Source organism: Globicephala melas, chromosome 6, assembly GCF_963455315.2.
Source record: "Globicephala melas chromosome 6, mGloMel1.2, whole genome shotgun sequence".
Classification (NCBI taxonomy): Eukaryota; Metazoa; Chordata; class Mammalia; order Artiodactyla; family Delphinidae; genus Globicephala; species Globicephala melas.
This window is the reverse complement of record NC_083319.1, coordinates 11,062,106-11,081,157: the sequence shown is the minus strand read 5'-3', so window position 1 is coordinate 11,081,157 and position 19,052 is coordinate 11,062,106. Positions and strand designations below refer to the sequence as shown.

Sequence of the window (19,052 nt, the reverse complement as noted above, 5' to 3'; positions counted from 1 at the left end):
CCAACCTAGAATTCTGTATCTTGTGAAATTATCCTTCAAAAGTGAAAGAGAAATAAAGAATTTCTCAGACAAACAAAATTGGAGAGAATTCATTGCCAGTACACCTGCCTAGCAAGAAATGTTAAAAGCAGTTCTTCAGAGGGAAGGAAAATGTTAATAAAGTCAGAAACTCAGATCTACATAATAAGAAGTAAGAGCACTGGAGAGTAAGTAAAGGTAAAATTAAAACTTATTTTTCTTATTCTTAGTTCTAACAAGTAACAGTTTAAAATAATAATAGCGGGCTTCCCTGGTGGCGCAGTGGTTGAGAGTCCGCCTGCCAATGCAGGGGACACAGGTTCATTTCCCGGTCCGGGAAGATCCCACATGCCACGGAGCAGCTAGGCCCGTGAGCCATGGCCGCTGAACCTGCGCGTCCAGAGCCTGTGCTCCGCAACGGGAGAGGCCACAGCAGTGAGAGGCCCGCGTACCGCAAAAAAAAATAGTAATAGCATGTATTCTACTGTATATACTTACGTGTAAGTGAACTGAATGACAACATGATATAAGGGATGGGAGGTAGGAATTAGGAATATTTTATTATTATAAGGTTATTTTTGTTATTATAAGGTATACATATTTTGTTATTATAAGGTATACATACTACTTGTGAAATAGTATAGTGTTATTTGAAAGCTAACTTAGATTAGTTGTAAACGTATATTGCAAACTCTAGGGAACCACTAAAAAAAAAGTTAAAAAAGAAGTACAACTGACATACTCAGAAAAGAAAGAAAACAGAATCATATAAAATGCTCACTTAAAACTACAAGAGGCAGAAAAAAATGTGGAAGACAAAATTAAGGACAAATAACAAGGACAATACATAGAAAATACTAACAAATATGGTAGATATTAATCCAACTATATCAATTATCACCTTAAACATCTTAAATACACTAATTGAAAGACAGAGATTGTCAGAGTGAATCCAAAAACAAGACCCAACTACATGTTGTCTATTGGAAACACACATATAGATTAAAAATAAAGGGATGGAGAAAGATATATCATGGTAACATCAATCAAAAGAAAGCAGGTGTGTCATCAAAAAACAAGTGTTTTGATGTTTGATGTGTTTTAAGGACACTCCTGCCCTGCTTTCTTTTGATTGGTGTTACCATGATATATCTTTCTCCACCCTTTTACTTTTAGTCAAAAAGACAATAAGTAAGTCTTGGTGAAGATGTGGAGAAAAGGTAAATCTTGTGCACTGTTGGTGGGACTGTAAACTGGTGCAGCCACTATAGAAAACAGTATAGAAGTTCCTCAAAAAGTTAAAAATAGAACTGCCATAAGATCCAACAATTTCACTTCTGGGTATTTACCCAAAGAAAACAGAAACACTAATTTGAATATACATACATACATAACAATCTTCATTGCAGCATTATTTACAATAGGAAGATACGGAAGCAACTTAAGTGTCCATCAATAGACAAGTGGGTAAAAAGATGTGGTTATGTATATAAAATGAAATATTATTTGGTCACTAAAAAAATGAAATCCTGCCATTTGTGACAACATGGATGAATCTAAAGGATATTATACTAAGTAAAATAAGTCAGAGACAAATACTGCACAATCTCACATTTGGAATCTAAAAAACAAAACAAAATGAAACAGACTCACAGACACAAAGAACAAACAGGTGGTTGCCAAAAGAGGGGGGTGGTGGAGTGGATGATATTGGTGGAGTGGATGATATTGGTGAAGGGGATTCAGAGGTACAAACCTCCAGTTACATAATATAAGTCATGGGGTTGTAATATATACATTAAGGAGTACGGTCAATAATATTGAAAGTTGTACAGGAAGAGATGGTTACTAGACTTACCATGAGGATCATTTCACAATGTATACAAATGTCAAATCATTATGTAGAACACCTGAAACTAACATAATATTGTATGTAACCTATATTTATTTTTTAAAAAGTAAATGAATTGACAGATGGGCAGAGGGACAGATGGATGGATAGATATGGATTAAAGCAGAGTGAAACAATGGGAGAATATAGGAGGTGGGCATATGAGTATTCACTCTACAGTCTTTAACTTCTCTGGTGTTTGAAATTTTTGTAATAATATTTGGGGAAAAGTTTTTTAAATACGTCAAAAAAGTTATAATTTTTGGAACTGACTGATGAGTACATCGGGGCTCTTTATACCATTCTCTTTACATCTGCATATATTTGGATATTTCCACAATAAAATTTATAAACTTTAAAAACAAGTTAACAGGCTAAAAAAAAAACTAAGAATGGGTATATTAATTTCAGACAAAGCAAATTTCAGAGTGAGGTAAGTTATCAGGGATAACAAAGGGCATTACATAATGATAAAGGCATCAGTACTCCAAAGATGACATAACAACCCTTAATGTGTATGCACCTAACAACAAAGCATCAAAATATGAGATAAACTCATTATTTAAATTTACAATTCTTTGACCCAAAATGTGGTTGAATACTTATTCATAATGTTTCATTTTAAAATATTTATTTATGTCTGTGTGTCCAATTTTTATTGTGACATATATCAAAAGTATGTGTATGTATAATTTAAATCATCATAATAATACAGTAAACACTAATTTTTTAGCTTATGAAAAAATATGAGGTAAAAACTGATATTGGTAGAACTGCAAAAAGAAATAGATTTGAATCTATTATTATAGTTGGACACTTTAACACCCATCTATCAGAAATGAACAGATCTAACAGCCATAAAATCAGTAAGAACACAGCTGAACTACACTGAGCTACAAATCAACTGAACATAATTGGTATTTACAGACTACTTTATCCAACAACAGCAATATTACACATTCTTCTCAAGCTCATGTGGAACGTCCACCAAGACAGACCACATTCTGGATCATAAAACACACCTTAACAAACTTAAAAGAACAGAAATCATACAGTGAATGTCTGCTCTCAGACCACAATGGAATTAAACTAGAAATCAATAACAGCAAGATAGCTGGAAAATTACTTAAAATATTTGGAGATTAAACAATACAATTCTAAACACATGGGTCAAAGAAGAAATCTGAAGAGAAATTTTTAAAATATTTTGAAATATTTTAAAAATGAAAATACAACTTATCAAATGAAATACAACTTATCAAAATTCGTAGGACGCATCAATAACAGTGCTTAAAGAAAAATTAATAGCACTGAATGTTTTAGAGTTGAATTTGAATTCAATATTAGAGTTGAAAATTGAATATTAGAAAAGATCTAAAATCAATAATCTAAGCTTCCACCTTAGGAAACTAGAATAGGAAGAGCAAATTAAAACCAAAGCAAGCAGAAGAAAAGAAATAATAAGAACTAGAGGGAAAAAAAATCAATGAAATCGAAAATAAGAAATCAACAGAGAAAATCAACAAAACCAAAAGCTGGTTCTTTGAAAAGATAAATAAAATCAATAAGCCTCTAGCCAGGCTAAGAAAACAAGGGAGAAGACACAAATTACCAAAATCAGAAATGAAAGAGGTGACATCAGTACAGATCACACAGACATTAGAATAAAGAAATACTATGAACAACTTTATGCCCACAAATTTGATAACCTAGATGAAATGGACCAATTCCTGGAAAGACATAATCTCCCAAAACTCACACAAGAAGAAATAATCTAAATAGCCTTATTATTAAATTAAATCAATAATTAATTATCTTCCCAAACAGAAAGCACCAGGCCCAGATGGGTTCACTGGTGAATTCTACAGAACACGTAAGAACAAAATTATACCAATTTTCTATAATCTCTTCCAGAATACAGAAGCAGAAGGGATATTTCTTAACTTATTATGTGAGGTCAGCATTCCAAGACCTTGTAAGAAAATTACAAACCAATTTCTCTCATTAATACGGATTTAAAAATCCTCAACAAAATACTAGCAAATGGAATCCAACAATGTAAACAGAAATATACATCATAACCAAATGGGATTTATTCCAGGTATGCAAGGCTGGTTTGTCATTTGAAAATTATTAATATAATCCATCGAATCAACATGCTAAAGAAAAAAAACACTTGATCATATCAAAAGATGCAGAAAAAAGCATTTGACAAAATCCAACACCCATTCCCAATAAAAACTCTCAGGAAACTAGGAATAGAAGGGAACTTCCTTAATGTGATAAAGAACATCTGCAAAAAACCTACAGCTAACACCAAACTTAATGATAAGAAACTCAAAGCCTTCCTGCTAAGATCAGGAACAATGCAAGGATGCCCCTCTCACTACTGCTTTTCAACATCACACTGGAAGTCCCAGCTATTGTGATAAGACAGCAAAAAGGAAATAAAAGGTATACAGATTAGGAAGGAAGAAATAAAACTGTCTTTGTTCACAGATGACAAGATCGTCTATGTAGAAAATCCTAAAGAATCAACAAAAAACTCCTGGAACTAATAAGCAGTGATAATAAGGTTTCAGGATACAAGGCTAATAAACAAAAGTCAGTCACTTTCCTATATACAAGTAATGAACAAATGGAATTTGAAATTAAAAATACATTACCATTTATAATAGCACAACCCTCCCAAAATGAAATACTTAGGTATAAAACTAACAAAATATGTACAAGATCTATATGAGGAAAACTACAAAATCCTGATGAAAAAAATGTCAAAAAAGTACTAGAGAGATATTACATATTCATAGATAGGAAAAGTCAGTATCACCAGATACCAGTTCCTCCCACCTTGATTTACAGATTCAATGCAATCTCAATCAAAATCCCAGCAACTTATTTTGTAGATATCAACAAACTGATTCTAAAGTTTATATGCAGAGGCAAAAGACCCAGAATGGCCAATACAATATTGAAATAGAAGAACAAAGCTGAAGAACTGACACTATCTGACTTCAAGAATTATTATGAAGTCACAGTAATCAAGACAGTGTGGTACTGGGGAAAAAACAAATAGATTAATGGAACAGAATAGAGAGCCTAGAAACGGACCCACATAAATACAACCAAATGATCTTTGACAAAGGAGTAAAAGCAATAAAATGTAGCCAAGTTAGCCTTCAAGAAATGGTGCTGGAACAACTGGATATCTACATATATTTAAAAAAAAAAAATCAATCTACACACAGACCTTACACCCTTAACAAAAATTAACTCAAAATGGATCACAGGCCTAAATGAAAAACACAAAACTATGAGACTCCTAGAAGATAACACAGGAGAAAACCTAGATGACCTTCTGCATGGCAATGAATTGTTGGGTTCAACACCAAAAGCATGACCCATGAAAGAAATAATTAGTAAGCTAGACTTCATTAAAATGAAAAATTTCTGGTCTGCTAAAGACAATGTCATTAGAATGAGATGACCAGACTACGAGAAAATATTGGTAAAAGACACATCTGAGGGCTTCCCTGGTGGCGCAGTGGTTGAGAGTCCGCCTGCCGATGCAGGGGACACGGGTTCGTGCCCCAGTCTGGGAAGATCCCACATGCCGTGGAGCGGCTGGGCCCGTGAGCCATGGCCGCTTAGCCTGTGCATCCGGAGCCTGTGCTCCGCAACAGGAGAGGCCACAACAGTGAGAAGCCCACGTACCGCAAAAAAAAAAAAAAAAAAGACACATCTGATAAAGGACTGCTATCCAAAATTATAAAAGAAACTCTTAAAACTCCACAATAAGAAAAAACCCTCAACAATAAGAAAATGAACAACCAAATTAAAAAATAGGTGAGAAACCTTACTAGACACCTCACCAAAGAAGATACAGAGATGGCAAGCAAGCATAAGATGTTCAACATCATCTGTCATTAGGGGAGTGCAAGTTAATATGACAAGATATCACTACACACCTGTTAGAATGACTCCCACACCAAAAAAAAAAAAAGAGAGAGAGAGACAATATCATATGCTGGGGAGGATGATGTAGAGCAACCGGAATTCTCATTCCTTGCTGGTAGAAATGCTACCTTGGAAGACAGTTTGGCAGTTGCATACAAACTAAACATACTCATACCATATGATCCAGTAACCACCCTTGGTATTTACCCAAATGAACTGAAAACTTATGTCCACACAAAAATTTACATACAGATGTTTATATATAGCAGCTCATAACTACCAAAACTTGGAAGTGGCTAAGATGCGCTTTGGTAGGTGAGTGGATAAACTGTGGTACATCCAGACAAAGGAATTGTTATTCAGTGCTAAAAAGAAATGAGCTATCGGGCTTCCCTGGTGGCGCAGTGGTTGAGAGTCCGCCTGCCGATGCAGGGGACACGGGTTCGTTCCCCGGTCCGGGAAGATCCCACATGCCGCGGAGCGGCTGGGCCCGTGAGCCATGGCTGCTGAGCCTGCGCGTCCGGAGCCTGTGCTCCGCAACGGGAGAGGCCACAACAGTGAGAGGCCCGCGTACCGGAAAAAAAAAAAAAAAAAAGAAAAGAGCTATCAAGCTATGAAAAGACATGGAGGAAACTTAAATGCATATTACTAAGTGAAAGAAGCCACTCTAAAAAGGCCACATACTATATGATTCCAACTGCATAACATCTGGAAAAGGCAAAACTATGGAGACAGCAAAAAGATTAGTAGTTGCCAGTGGTTAGGAAGGAGGGAGGGAGGGATGAATAGGCAGAGCACAGAGAATTTTTAGGGCAGTGAAACTATTCTGTAACATACTGCAATGGTAATACACATCATTACCTATTTGTCAAAATCCACAGAAGGTACAATACCAAGAGTGAAATCTAAACTATGAGGACTTCCCTGGTGGTCCAGTGGGTAAGACTCCGCACTCCCAATGCAGAGGGCCTGGGTTAGATCCCTGGTCGGGGAACTAGATTCCACATGCATGCCGCAACTAAGAGTCCACATGCTACAACTAAGAAGTCCACATGCCGCAACCAAGAGTCCAAAGGCTGCAACGGAGATCCTGTGCGCTGCAACAGAGATCCTGCGCGCCGCAACAAAGACCCCCCGGTGCTACATACATTCATGAATGTATGCATGCATGCATGAATAAATAAATAAATATATTTTTTAAAAGAGCAGTGGCTGAAACCAGCAATGGTCATTTTATAAATAAATAAATAAAATAGAAACTATGGATTTTGGGTGACAATGATGTGTCAGTGTACGTTTATCAACTGTAACAAATGCATCACTCTGGTAATGGATGTTGATAGTTGGTCGGGGGTCATGCACGTTGGGAACAGGGAGTATATTGGAACTCTCTGTACTTTCCACTCAATTTGGGGGTGAACCTAAAGCTGCTCCAAAAATAAAGTTTATTAGTTAAATAAAATACATATGAAAGAAAAAATACTAATTTTCTAACTTTTCAAGTATTAATAGCTATTGCCTTTAGAAGCCTGGAGAAAAAACGGCGGTACAATTTTTACAAAGAAGAAAACCATATATTCACAATTTTTGAAGTTAAAAAAGGCTCCCTTAAAACTGCTTAAGTGAATTAATCCCTGCCATGTTTTGTCAGTGGGCACTTATGACTCTAATGGGAATGGTGACCATGTAAACTTCTAGAAAGTGTGTAATTTCAGTGGCAGGTATCTCCTGAACATGGCCTCTCTACATATTTAAAAGGTTAATAGGGACTTCCCTGGTGGTCCAGTGGCTAAGACTGCGTTCCCAATGCAGGGGGCCTGGGTTCAATCCCTGGTCAGGGAACTAGATCCCACATGCCACAACTAAGACCCAGCGCAGCCAAATAAATAAATAACTATTTAAAAAATAATAATAAAAGTTAATAAACCTGCTTGGAGAGGCCTAGTAGTAATTACAAATGGTAAGTCAGGCCAAAACACTGGCCACCAATGGCCTGCATCTGAACCATATCCCTTGGGAGTGCTGGTACCTGCCTAGGTTCAGCCCTCTGTGACCTGGAATTCAGCTCTGGCTTCTTCCTGTGACACAGTCTGACCCCACGTGGGCTCAGCCCATAGCCAAGTACCTTTTTGCCCTATCACCTTCTGCCCAGTAACCATGTGGCTCTGGATCAGTGGATATTCCAAATCTCAACAGCCCTAAGTTCCTCTATGTTACAATCAGCTCCTGAAGATTTTGATGCCCTGAATTTTTAAATGATGTTGAAGTCACCATAACACAACTCTGAACTGAATCTCTTTTTTAAGTTAAAATGCTCAAGAATGATTTGATACTTTAAAGGGAAAAAAGGGGTATAAACACCACCACCATTCTCTGAACACTGGCAATGCCCTTGAGAGGCACTGGAAGTGCGTTAGTGAAGACAGCAAATAGGTAATACAAAGAGACAGCTTTGGAGCCACACCAAAACAAAAACAAAATCCATACACACCAAAAACAAAACAAAACAAAACCCCACAAAAAACCTGAGTTAGATTACTGGCTCTGTCTTAGGAATCTTGAAGAAGCTAGTACTTAACCTCTCTGTACCTCAGTTTTCCTCATTTGTATAAAGGAGGAAATGACAATGCCAACTTAGTAAGGATGTTATTAAGAATTCAAAGTAACAGTTTTGCATAACAGTTTTGCAAAGTCCCATCTTTACCCTTGATGTGATCCATGAGAAGACAAAATGGGGGAGAAAATGTAGGCCTTATCATATATCTAAAGAAATTATCCAAAATCCCTGCTTTAATTATATAATCAAATGACTAACATTGGACCAGTCTCTTCACAAAAAAATGAGCATTTTCTTGGCAGCCACAGGAGTAATGTTTTATGACCCATGCCTTCAACCCAATCCTACCCACGTGATTTTACCCTTTTCCCTAGCAGACACTGGGGCACCTGACTAGTTTTGCCTACCCAAGAAACAAGGAGGTCCAGAAGCTTTGGAGAGCCAACGCAGTTCAAGCTCAAAAGAGAAAAAAACCTATGTCTATGTCATGGCAGAAGAAAAAAAGGAAAAACAAAAACAAAACCCAGCAGGTTAATAAAGGAAGCTAGCAGAAGATTAAACTCCTGTTTTTCACTGAAAAGCAACTGCATAAAGACTAAAAACATAAATCTGTACTGATTAAAAAAGTGTTGGAGGTGGGACTTACCCTGTGGTGCAGTGGCTGAGAATCCGCCTACCAATGCAGGAGACATGGGTTTGATCCCTGCGCCGGGAGGATCCCACATGCCGCGGAGCAACTAAGCCCCTGTGCCACTGCTACTAAGCCTGCGCTCCAGAGCCCTTGAGCCACAACTACTGACCCCACGTGCTGCAACTAGCCTGAGTGCTGCAATTACTGAAGCCCGCACACCTAGAGCCTGTGCTCTGCAACGAGAAGCCACTGCAACGAGAAGCCTGTGCACTGCCACGAAGAGGAGCCCCCACTCGCCGCAACTAGAGAAAGCCCACGAACAGCAACGAAGACCCAACGCAGCCAAAAAAAAAAAAAAACAAAAACAAGTGTCGGAGGTATCCTAGACAAACCCCACACTACACAGGAATAAGAAAGCAGCTCTATTTCCACAGTGTTGGGTTTTCAAAGGTTTCCATCCTCTGACATAACCCTTTATTCTTAAAGCCTAGGAATGTCCCCTTCTACACAGTCTCATCAACTCAGAGCTCCAATTCGGCTCTGAGGTGAAGGTACAATTTTTAAAGGTAGGTATAGTGTAGCTTCTATCCCAACCTCAGCCACTACCTGACTTTGTGATTGTTTAAGAATCATTTCTTTTGTCTGAGCCTCAATGTTTCTTTTCTGTAAAATAAGGATAATACACAAAATAGTTTTTTGGGGCACTGTAACTGTTCTGTGTCCTGATTGTTCTGTATCTTAATTTTAAGAAATAAAAATAATAAATGAAAACAATAGGGATAATAACTTTCCCCTCACAGAACTGTCATGAGAATTAAACTAAAACCTATGTCAAAAGGGCCTAGAGGGCTTCCCTGGTGGCACACTGGTTAAGAGTCTGCCTGCCAATGCAGGGTACAGGGGTTCGAGCCCTGGTCCAGGAAGATCCCACATGTCGCGGAGCAACTAAGCCCATGCACCACAACTACCGAGCCTGCGCTCTAGAGCCCGAGCACCACAACTACTGAAGCCCATGTGCCACAACTACTGAGCCTGTGCTCTAGAGCCCGAGCACCACAACTACTGAAGTCCACATGCCTAGAGCCCATGCTCCACAACAAGAGAAGCCACCGCAATAAGAGGCCCACGCACTGCAACAACAGCGGCCCCTGCTGCTGTAACTGAAGAAAAGCCTGCATGCAGCAACAAAGACTCAACACAGCCAAAAAATAAATTAAATTAGATTAGATTAAAAGGCGGGGGTGGGGTGGGTAGAGCAGCAGTCCCCAACCTTTTTGGCACCAGGGACCAGTTTCCTGGAAGACAATTTTTCCACGGACCGGGGTGGGGGTGTGGGTGCGGAAATGGTTCAGGCGGTAATGCGACCAATGGGGAGTGATGGGCAGCGGCAGATGAAGCTTTGCTTGCTTGCCCGCCACTCACCTCCTGCTGTGCGGCCTGGTTCCTAATGGGCCGTGGACCGAGGGTTAGGGACCCCTGGCCTAGAGTACAGTGCATGGCTAGCTCATAGTAAACAACAGGCATTAATTCCCTACCCTTTCCCTTTGATACAGCCTTATCCTCCAGCAGGAGAGGAGGACATGGTTTCTCCTTTCAGCAAAATTAACTCAACCAGTACCGTAACCAGGTCAGAAAACGGCAGGGCTGGACTCAGATGCTAGATATATTTCCTGTCTTGTATCTGAGCACTGACTCCAAGTTACACTGCAACAGCTCGCTTTTGAGAGGCCACATTCTCACTCTCATAAGCTAGGTATCACACAGCTATTATTTTAAGAAGCCAAGATTAGCTCAGGGGTAGGCTGAGTAACGAGATACAAGTGCTTTGGGAAACTGCTGGTTTGCAGTACAACTAATGAGTAATATCAACTGCATGCTGTCCAAGATATGGAAGACAACGCCAAGTGGCCAACAGCTCTTTGAAAAAGGCAGAGGACATCATCAGGGGAAGAATATTTCTGTCCCATCCTACAGCCTCTGCTTTGAAAATTTACATTTTATATAATCATTATTAAAGGTCATTTTTGGTGTTTTCATTTTTGTTCAGTTTCACTGAAGGTTATAATCACTAGAAAAGCTATACAATGTGGTAACAAGGAAGGGCTTTGGAATCATTAGCAATGGTTTAAGTCCCAGCTCTGCTACTTCCTTGCTATGTGACAAATGACAAGTCATAACCTCTCCGAGCCTCAGATTTCTCCCCTATAATGTTTTTTCAAAGTTCAGATTGTCCCTTCAGTGGGTTTTAAAATCAATTTAGTGGCTTGTAAATAATATTTTTTAAGTAAAAAAAAAAAATGTAGATGACTACATGTAATAAGGACAAGTACTATATACCATGAAAATATGGTTTCAGATATAGATATTGATACATAGATATATATACAAGTACGTGTATAATGGATTACAATATAAAATACCTTTCTTACAGAGGATAATGGTCAAAACCATTTGAACACAACTGACCTATAAAATGAAACTATCAGGTGTGTAATGTTATGTTCGGTATTTTTCACAGTATTTGAAAAAATCAAATAATATGGGAAAAATGTTAGCAATTAACCCTACTAGAGTCAGAATACCTGAATACAACCTTACTTAAGAATACTGGGAAGGGGGGACTTTCCTGGTGGTCCAGTAAAGAATCCGCCTTACAATGCAGGGGGCGTGTGTTTGATCCCTGGTCAGGGAACTAAGATCCCACATGCCTCAGGGCAACTAAGCCTGCAGGCCACAACTACTGAGCTCGTGCGCCTCAACTAGAGAGCCTGAATACCGCAAACTACAGAGTCCACGCACCCTGGAGCCTGCGCACCACAACTAGATAAGAGAAAACCTGCATACCACAACTAGAGAGAAGCCCGTGCACCACAAAGAAGAGCCTGCACACTGCCAACGGAAGATCCCGCATGCCACAACTAAGACCTGACGCAGCCATACATACATACATACATACATACATAATCATACATACATACATACATAAATAATCTTAAAAAAAAAAAAAAAGAATACTGGCAAACGGACTTCCCTGGTGGTCCAGTGGTAAAGAATCCGCCTTCCAACGCAGGGGAGGTGGGTTCAATCCCTGGTTGGGGAACTAAGATCCCACATGCCAGAGGGTAGCTAAGCCTGTGGGCCACAACTACTGAGCTGGCAGGCGTCAACTAGAGAGAGAAAATAGAAGGAAGCCCGCGTGCCACAGTGAAGAGCCCACGCACCTCAACAAATACCGTGCATGCCGCAACTAAGACCCGACACGGCCAAAAAATAAAAATAATACTGGGAAAGTTCCTCTTTACTTGTCAATTTCAGATTCCCATCAGTATGCCCTTAAGTATATCATATAAATGAAACAGCCATCATCAACTGCCAAGAACACGTCCTTCAAAGTACTGACACAGAAAGATCAGGTCTAATTAAGAACTGAATTTCAGCCTAAATTAATACAGAAAACCAGCATACAAAACCCTATCCACACAACAGTGATGTTGTGAAAACAACAAGACTCCTGTTGAACGAGCCCTCTTTGATGTGGAAAGAGCAATGAAACCAATGGTTGCCCCAGCATTCTTGTAAAAGTAGTATCATTCTGCTAGGACATCTAGAGCTGGCCACTAACATGCGAAAGCCTTGGCAAAGTCTCCAGCTTGGGAAGGACTCCAGTTAAAGTGTCAGGGGAATTCACTAGCAGTGAATTCACTAGCAGTCCAGTGGTTAGGACTCTGTGCTTCCGCTGCAGGGGGCACGGGAACTAAGATCCTGCATGCCTCCCAGAGCAGCCCAAAATAAATTAATTTAATTAAAAAAAAAAAAAAAGGTAGTGTCAGGAGGACTCTTATGCTTAAAACCTTCCAATCTCCTACCTTTGGGGAAAAATCTAAATTTCTTATCACAGCTCACAAGGCCCTACATGATAGGATCCCATCCTACCTCTCCAACATTATCTCCTACCTGCATTCACTCCACTTTAGCCATGCTACTCTCTCTGCTCCTCAAACACACCAAACTCAATCCTATCTTAGAGCTCTTACATCTCGTTCTCATTGCTCAGATCACACTTCTTTTAGCTCTTTATCCTCTAGGATTCTTCTTGTCATCGTTTGGCTCTCAGCTTGTATATTTTACTTCCTCAGAGAAGCATTCCTGGGTATTTCCTCATTTAAGGAGTCCCTCATCCAAATCTACCCCCAAGGCATTGTCCGTCATCACATTACCCTATTTTATTTTCCTCATAGCATGGTTTCCTGTTTTACATTATATTACTTTGTAAACTTATTTTTCTGTCTCCTCACTAGCATGCAAGATCCGTAAGAATCTGTTCTGGTTTATTCTTGACTCACCCTAGCACCTAGAACAGTATCATTCATATATGTATGAGGAACATCGATTCATTTGTTCTAGTGCATTCACTTAACTGCACTTTCAAAATAACCTAAGAGAATTTACATACACAGGAATATCTGTGAACTGAGTTCAACAAGGGGTTGTTCAGCTAAAGATCTATAATGTGCAAAGCTTTCCTCTGAGTATCCACTCATGAACCATCTCTATCACAGGGCTCTAGCTCCTGATGCCTAATGAAAGAATATCTGATTTGGAATCAATGCTTAGCCTTAATCTCCTGCTTCCAAACCCACTGATCATCACCTCACTATGGAGTTTGCATAATGGCTCTGGAGCCAAAAGAGACAAGGGTTCAAATCTCAGTTTTATCTTTTACATGCTATGAGGTCCTGAACAAATTATCTATTAAATGAAGATAACAATACTTATCTCAGAGCTGTTTTGAAAGTTAAATAATGTAAATAAAACATCTGTCACAGTGTCTTGCCTATAATAAAAATCCAACAAAATTAGCTATTATTCTATTATTATTCATTAATTCACATTTTTTTCCAACTAATTTTTATTGATGTCTACTTCCTAAACAAGAGGCACAGGCACAATTCAAAAGGAATTTACTACAGTCCCTGCCCAGGAAGAGCTCACAGTGTAATAGGAAAAGATAAACCCATAAAAAATAAATAGAGAGAATTATGTTTTAAGTCTCATCCAAGAAGGCTGAAAAGAATCTGCCCTTCTCTAGCAAATCTGATATTAGGGCCTAGTTAATCTCTAAAGTAAAAAGGCATACCAAAACCCTTCTAACTGATAAAATGGAATAGCTTTTAAGATGGGTCAGACAGCTCTGTAAAGAAGCCCTCACAAGATTACAAGAAGAATGGTCAAGAATAATTGTCTTAATAGCCAAAAGGTGGGAGCAACTAAGTGTCCATCGACAGATGAAAGGATAAACAAAATGCGGTCTATACGTACAACGGAACGGAATATTATTCAACCTAAAAAGGAAGGAAATTTTGACACATGCTACAACATGAATGACCCTAGAGGACATTAAGCTAAGTGAAGTAACCCAGTCACAAAAAGACAAGTACTGTATGATTCTACTTTTATGAGGTATCTTGAACAGTCAAATTCATAGAGACAGAAAGAATGGTGGTTGCCAGGGGCTGGGGGAGGAAGGAATAAGAAGTTAATGTTAGGTACAGAGTTTCAGTTTGGGGAAATAAAAATATTCTGGAGATAGGTGGTGGGGATGATTATACAACAATGTGAATGTACCTAATGCTACAGACTCAGACGTTAAAAGGGTAAATTTTACTGTACGTATATTTTACCACAACTTAAAGAAAAAAAGGAATGATTGTTCTGTAGTTTACAGAAAGAGAGGGTGTGCATCCCTTCTTTTCTGACTTTGATCATTGTTATATCCCATAGCATATCAACCCAGCTTCTCCAGGTTAAGACAAGAGAAAAATTCCTGGGCAGTCCCCATATATAGGATGCTGTGTAACATCTAAGAAATTACAAATACTTAAACATCCAAACCCAGAATTTACAGCAAAACAGACAGACGCTATACACTGACCATGGATTTATTTCCACAAGTGTAAGAGAGGCAGAAAATAAAACAGTATTTATATGTCTAAACACCAGTTTAGGATTATATAAGCTAATTCCTTTATTGCTTCAAATTTTTAAAAAATAGTGTTAATTTGCATTAAACAAAGCAACTTTCATATACTAAACAAAAATGTCACAACCGACAGTCCAAATAATGGCCTCATTTCCTAGTGGCCCAGAAAGACAGGAAATAATCCCAAGGACCCTAGTTCAGACAGACTAGAGAGAGTAGACTGTGCCTATCTTGCATAAAGCCTATGTCACAGTTCAGTGGGATCCTATACTTTGGTAGCTTCGTCCCAGCAGTCCCCTATGTGACTAAGGACTCGGATAAGAGTGACGGCTTCACAAAGGTGATAAGAGATAAAGTTTCTTCCTAGGACATTCAAAGACTCCAAAAGTTAACTTCTCTGCTGTCCATCCATCCAATTTTCATTAAGAGCAATCTGTATCATCTAGGAAGCTTCAAAGTCAAATGTTACCTTTATTTTTACCTTATCAAACCCATAAAATCACGGCCAGGGTGTGGTCTGGACATGGACCTTGGTTAAGGTCACAAAAATTCTCAAATCAAATAATTGGGTTAAGTTAGAGCAAAGTTCATCAACAATAAGATGACAGAATTCAGGAAAAGTCGGCTTCCTTCTTGCATTTCAGGAAGGCTAGCATTGTTCCTAATACTAGTACATAGGTGTAAGTAACCTCTGAGTGGGTAATGCCACCAAACAAAAGCAACACCTTCAAAGTCTCTCTCAGTGACTAGAGGCAGCCAGACACTCAAACTGCCAGTCCTGAATTACGGCCTCTGAATGGTGAGGGCTTCACATTTCACTGATCAGGGCACAGCCCAATCAGAAGACAAACCCCTGCACTGCCAGGGACCAGCAAATCCGCTTTCTTCCAGTGTGCACATGACTGAATGTGCTTCTGTCCATCATCTGGGTCATATATAGTTCAATGCGAGCTGAGCAGACAGGGCTGCAAGGAAATCTGGCGCGGTTCAGTACCTCATCTAGTCTGGGTTCCAGTATCTAATTTTTTTTTTTACTGACAAACTCATTTCTCTACCGGGACAGGATGCTGTGCTGGCTGGGAGTTCCATTTCTACAGCAAGAATCCTATCTGGAAACAGAGAAGTTGTCCTCTAAGCCACAGCAGCTCGAACTTTTTTGATTGTTGTTGCTGCTTTCTCCCATCACCCCCACCCCCTTTTGACAAAGATCCAACTGTAAAAAGTCTTACGTAACAGTTCAGGACTACTTCGGTTCTTTTACTGGGTAAGCACTTTCAATTTTTTTTTTTTTTAAACTAAAAACCATTTTAACATTGAATCTGTTGAGAGGCTTGACTAAAATCTTTTAAGTAATTTGTGTGGTGAAATACTGTCAGTGGATTTTTTAGTCTCATTTCTGCACGTGCTCCTTTGTTCTCAGAACAGAAGCTTTTTATACACACCCCATAACGCAGCTGGAGAGAGTTATGAAGTCAGTTATTATAAGGAACACAAAGGTTGCTTTGCATTCTTTGCCTTTAGATAATTAATTTTGTATTTGTTTTCTTAAAACGAAGTATTAAAGAAGAGAGAAAGTGAATAAACAAAAGAATAAACTGTTGGAGAATCTAGCAAAGTTTGAAGTTTTTACCACCTTCTTTCTATCTGTAGTTTTGTGTAGCCAAACACTTGTGCTGCCTGGGGCGGTGGGGGTAGAGGCAAGCGTAGACAGAGAGGAACTAAGCCAGACATGGACAAAGGCATGAGCCAAAACCAGACAGTCCTGGCCGTTCCATAGGCCAGCAGTGGGTGAGACAGGTCAGCCAGCTGCAGGGGCGGGAGAGGGGGGAAAGGGGCATGGATGTGTGAGGTGCTCATGCGTGCGATCGTGACTAGATTCTGAAACTGCCAGCCATTTTCCCAGCTATGCTTTGTGCAATCTAAAGGAATGCATCTCCTCTGAAGCAGTCTTGCCAGAGCCCAGTGATAGCGAGGAGTGTGATAAATACCACAACATATGTAATCAGAAAATACTGGGATCTGGGGTGGGCAAGAGGGAATGCAGAGGGTGTGGAAATTTTTTAGTGATCTGGAATGTGTTGAGTGACAGGAAGTGCCCCAAGCTCCCCCCCCCCAACTCTTCTCAGTCGCGCCTGCTTTTGTCTAACTCTTGTAATCTACACACTACTGCTTACAAAGCTGTCTGAGTTTAAGACAAAAAGAAACATAAAAGGCTCTCCCGTTGCACAGTACCTGCAATATGGAAGGAATGTAAAAAGCATGGCCCTTTTTAAGCCTGTGGACATTTTTTCAGGCATACAGGAGAAAGATAATATAACAATTTTCCAAGGATAATGAAATTATGAATTATAGTCAAGCGTCCAAATCTAATTTTTAAAATCCTGATTCTGCTCTACTTACAAATGCTTAAGTTGGTTCCTAATTTGAAGGAGGCTTGTTTGTTTGGTTAATACATGGCATTTGAAGTTGTTTCTATTTTCTCTTTATAAATTTGTGCTTTGGGAGGAAAAAATGCAAATAAGTAGAATGCTCTGAAAAAAAGGAGATTTTTCCCTTCAATGGTTGGAAAGTATTTTAAAGGGTTGGTTTCTTGGAAAAAGCAGCTCCCTCTCTCTCATTTTTGCATGTATGCTATAAAGATAACTTTATGCCATTATAAATGTAAGGTAGAAAACTTTTGACAGAAAAAAATAGTGTTCTAAGAGAAAAACAACTTAGCATTTTCCCAAACTTCCATATTATCAACAGAAACACTAAACTTAAGAGAAAAGTAGCCAAATAGTTCAACGGCTAACTCTACTTTTGGAAGATGAAATGGAAAATTAAGCGTGAATAAAATGATACTTGGGAATGTTTCTACCTCCTACTACAAAAGATGTTAGTGGTCAGCCCAGGAGTTAATCTTTCCTAGTGTGGCTCTGAGCCTTCATGCCGAGCAGACGTTATTCACATGACGATTCGAAAAGTCCATTCATATATCTCACTACCTGGATTTGAATAGAAACCAGACAGCAATTCTTTAGTTCCAGCCACCATTCGCCCCACTGGACAATAGCGATTTGTTAGCACAGAGTCACAGGCTGTGGGACACAAAGCTTGGAGCTGCAAAAAGATGGGGGATTCAGAGAACAGGAAATTACAGGCCCGATGCACTCCTGGCAGCTCTAAGAATACAAAAAAAAAAAAAAAAAAGGCAACACAGCGATGCCATGTTTAAGAGCTACTTCTAGCGTTTTTAACCACCTCCAATGTCATAAAAGCTCTATTGTTGGAGTACATAAAGTCACGAGTTCCATGTGCTCTCTTTTCTCACTACAGCGAACTTCATTCAATGCCTTGGCATAGTCAGAAAAATCAAAAGCACCCAGAGTCGATTAGTTGTGAGCTCTGATAGAAAGGAGAGGAGCATTTTACAACTAAAATGACAGAGAAAAATATGCTACTTAGTAACACATAATAAAATTAATATATTTTACAAATTATTTCATAAGGCCAGACAATCAAAATGAAACCAAACCTATCAAGACTCCAGGGAAATGAATTTTTCTTCAAAATATCATATGAAATCTACTATTTAATTCCATCAAAAGTTTCTTCAGAAGACATATATCAATTTAAAAACTCATCTTACACAGAACATTTCTGAGTTCTGGGTTGTATTTTCCAAAACAAAGAACTAAAATCAAAGCCCTGAGGATTTATTTTGAAATATTAGAAAGGAACACTATATTTTCTTTTGTTGGTTATCAAATTATTATAGCTCTCCGGCTAAATTTAGAAACTGTCTCTACTTCCCTCTCTTTAGATATAAAAAATGAAATTAATGGACATTCTAGGTGAGGGGAGAGGGATAATTCTCCAATCTCAATGAGCAGTGGAAAACAGTTCATGGGTTCCTGTCCAGGCCCTCAAGCCTCAACCTGAGCATCAAGGGGCCAGAATGGTGTCCATTTCAACAGGAGTAGCCCCTGCACAAGAAAGTTGTAAATGGTTTTGTTCTACTGTGATCCATTAGCAA

At 38.9% G+C, this 19,052-nt stretch overlaps 1 protein-coding gene and 1 long non-coding RNA gene across 6 annotated transcripts in view; one reads left to right on the top strand and one right to left on the bottom strand.

Moving 5' to 3' along the window:
- Window positions 1-19,052, bottom strand: part of NR6A1 (nuclear receptor subfamily 6 group A member 1) — a 204,239-nt gene that overhangs the window by 102,157 nt on the left and 83,030 nt on the right. The window lies entirely within an intron of this gene.
- LOC115854488 (uncharacterized) overlaps window positions 16,012-19,052 on the top strand; it is a 38,675-nt gene continuing 35,634 nt past the window's right edge. For both annotated transcript variants that reach the window (XR_009564252.1, XR_009564251.1), the window contains exon 1: window positions 16,012-16,298. This is a non-coding gene — a long non-coding RNA (uncharacterized lncRNA). The remainder of the gene's footprint in view (window positions 16,299-19,052) is intronic.